This window comes from Aegilops tauschii, chromosome 6, assembly GCF_002575655.3.
Source record: "Aegilops tauschii subsp. strangulata cultivar AL8/78 chromosome 6, Aet v6.0, whole genome shotgun sequence".
NCBI lineage: Eukaryota > Viridiplantae > Streptophyta > Magnoliopsida > Poales > Poaceae > Aegilops > Aegilops tauschii.
In genome coordinates, this window is record NC_053040.3 from 329,929,700 (window position 1) to 329,933,266 (window position 3,567).

Genomic DNA, 3,567 nt, shown 5'->3' on the forward strand with positions numbered 1-3,567 from the left:
GGCCCCGGAACGACCAAATTTCAATGTGAGCTCTCTGTACCGTACGCCTTCCTTGAAAGCGAAGACTGTCTGGTGCTCTGAGACATTCTCCACTAGATGGTGAAGTGTAGTCCAACACTGGATATAATCCCTCAAGGTCTCATTAGGCTTCTGAACACAGTGTTGCAACTCGGACAGACCAGCGGGCCGCTTGCAAGTGCCTTCAAATGTCTTGATAAACACCCGAGCCAAGTCTTCCCAACAGTATATGCTAGCTGGAGCCAGCTGATTCAACCAGGCCGGCCGAGCCCTCAAGCATCAAGGGGAGGTGCTTCATGGCTACTTCATCATTGCCTCCACCGATCTGCACCGCCACTCGGTAATCTTCCAACCATGTGTCTGGCTATGACTCGCCAGTAAACCTGCTCGCTCCTGCAGCCAACCTGAAGTTGGGAGGAATCTCAGCGGCATGAATGGCTCTGCTGAAACACTCGGGCCCTGAGACGAACGCTTTGCTGCTACTTGGATGACCTCTATCCAGCCCTTCTCTGTTTGCTCTGCCTCTGTCAACCAGGCCCTGAATGAGAACCGACCTTGCATCGAACCCGGGCTCTCGGGGGTTGACTGGAATCCTCCGCTCGTTGCCGTACGGGTGCCTGTCGTCATACCATCGGGGCGCGTACGAACCACCCCTCGGAGGGGGCGTGGGCACTCAACGGCGGTCATCACGGTGGAATCGAGGATCTAACTACCCGTGGCCTCGACCCAGGTACTGGTCCCGGTGATAACCACGATCTTCACACCGCGGAGGCGACCTTGGGCTGTGCTACCTCTTGAGCATGCGTTGGTTTTCCCTTGAAGAGGAAAGGGTGATGCAGCAAAGTAGCGTAAGTATTTGCCTCAATTTTTGAGAACCAAGGTATCAATCCAGTAGGAGACTACATGCAAATCGCCTAGTACATGCACAAACAATCAAGAAACTTGCAACCAACGCTATAAAGGGGTTGTCAATCCCTTCACAGCCACTTGCAAAAGTGAGATCTGATAAAGATAATAAGATAAATATTTTTGGTATTTTTGTTGTATAGATATAAAAGTAAAGATTGCAAAATAGTAAACTAGAATTATAGATCGGAAACTTATATGATGTAAAGTAGACCCGGGGGCCATAGGTTTCACTAGTGGCTTCTTTCAAGAAAGCATATATTACGGTGGGTGAACAAATTACCGCCGAGCAATTGATAGAAAAGCGCATAGTTATGAGAATATCTAGGCATGATCATGAACATAGGCATCACGTCCGTGTCAAGTAGACCGAAACGATTCTGCATCTACTACTATTACTCCACACATCGACCGCTATCCATCATGCATCTAGAGTATTAAGTTCATAAGAACGGAGTAACGCATTAGGCAAGATGACATGATGTAGAGGGATAAACTCAAGCAATATGATATAAACCCCATCTTTTTATCCTCGATGGCAACAATACACTACGTGTCGGTTCCCTTTCTGTCACTGGGATCGAGCACCGCAAGATTGAACCCAAAGCTAAGCACTTCTCCCATTGCAAGAAAGATCAATCTAGTAGGCCAAACTAAACCGATAATTCGAAGAGACTTGCAAAGATATTAAATCATGCATATAAGAATTCAGAGAAGAATCAAATATTGTTCATAGATAATCTTGATCATATACCCGCAATTCATCGGATCTCGGCAAACACACCACAAAAAGAATTACATCGAATAGAACTCCAAGAAGATCGAGGAGAACTTTGTATTGAGATCCAAAGAGAGAGAAGAAGCCATCTAGCTAATAACTATGGACCCGAAGGTCTGTGGTAAACAACTCACACATCATTAGAGAGGCTATGGTGTTGATGTAGAAGCCCTCCGTGATCGAATTCCCCTTCGACAGATCGCCGGAAAAGGCCCCAAGATTGGATCTCACGGGTACAGAAGGTTGCGGCGGTGGAAAAGTGGTTTCGTGGCTCCCCTGGATGTTTTCAGGGTATAAGAGTATATATAGGCGAAAGAAGTAGGTCGGTGGAGCTACGAGGGGCCCGCGAGGGTGGGGGCACGCCTACCCCCCTGGGCGCGCCCTCCTGCCTTGTTGCTTTCTTGACTTCCACTCCACGTCTCCTAGGTTGCGTTTCTTACAAGAAAGATCCTCGCGAAGGTTTCGTACCGTTTGGATTCCATTTGATATTTCTTTTCTACGAAACACTGAAATAGAAAAAAAAACAATTTGCACTGGGCCTTCGATTAATAGGTTAGTCCCAAAAATAATATAAAAGAGCATATTAAAGCCCATTAAACATCCAAAACAGATAATATAATAACATGGAACAATCAAAAATTATAGATACGTTGGAGACGTATCAAGCCTCGGCGGTCTCCCCAATGATGGGGGTCTGGAGAGCGTGTTCATGTCTGCGTCGCATCTCTTCCCTCTGTTCCGCAGTGAGACCTTGCGGGTAGTACTCGTCGTTGCCGTGCGACGGGCCATCGCTTCCGCCACAGCCTCCACGGGGAAATCCTGGCGGGCTACGCTGAGAGCCAACCATGAGGACCTCCGCCGCAGGGTCGTTGCTTTCGCACTCAAGAGAGTATCAGAGTGACCAGTCGACAGATCTAACAACCCATAGAGGGAGTCATCGGTCTCGATTGCCGTGATTTGAGGAGTGGTCGACTGACGGGCCACTGCGTGCTTCACCCACTGCTGGAGTCGCGAGCGACCGGATCGCTTGCGGCGACGGGCTGAGGGGAGCGAGGACGTCGCGGGAGCCGAGTCGACGGCTGCCGCAGGAGGACGTTGCAGGCACTTGCATGAAAATGCACTGTCCCACGAATGGGGAGAGCCTCAATGTCAAGGGGGGCTTCTTGGAGCCAAGCTGAGTCATCGGCGATGAAGGTGAGCGCGCCGAGGCCGATTTCGCGACCCAAGGACAATCCACCGCAGGAAACCATGTCGATGAAGATCGAAGACTGCAACCTCACAGGAGGTCGCTCAGACGTCCACCCCACGGTGGGTGCCGACTGTCGTGGGAACAGATCGGACAGTAGAATATGGGGGTATGTAAGAGAGGGCAGAGTCCTAGCTACGATGATGTTGTACGCTCGGTTTTACGAGTTCAGGCCCCTCTCGGAGGAGGTAACAACCCTACGTCTTGGTGCCACGGAGGCTTGTTGATTGGAGTATGAGTTACAGGGGGTGCGAACCCTTGTGCAAGAGGGGAGGGGTGGCTTATATAGAGTACGCCGACCCCTCGCAGTCCTCGGTTACACAGGGGTTCAATGAGAGAGTAAAGTTACGTATGTTACTGGTAACGCCCGTATTAAATGATTTTTATGACAATGGAGTGAACGCCTGACCGTTGCCATCCATGGGTGGCTCTAGGTCTTCGGTGCTCCGAGTGGATCCTTGTCTTCGAGTGAACTACGGTCGTCGAGTGGAATGGAGATATCCGAGTGAGATCTCCTGTCGAGTGTATTGTACTTCATGAGGATTTCAGTCAGTATCTTCTGTTTAACTTTGTAGGCCTTGGACTCTTGTGTCGTGTCCTTGGGTAGGGCGTCTAGGTC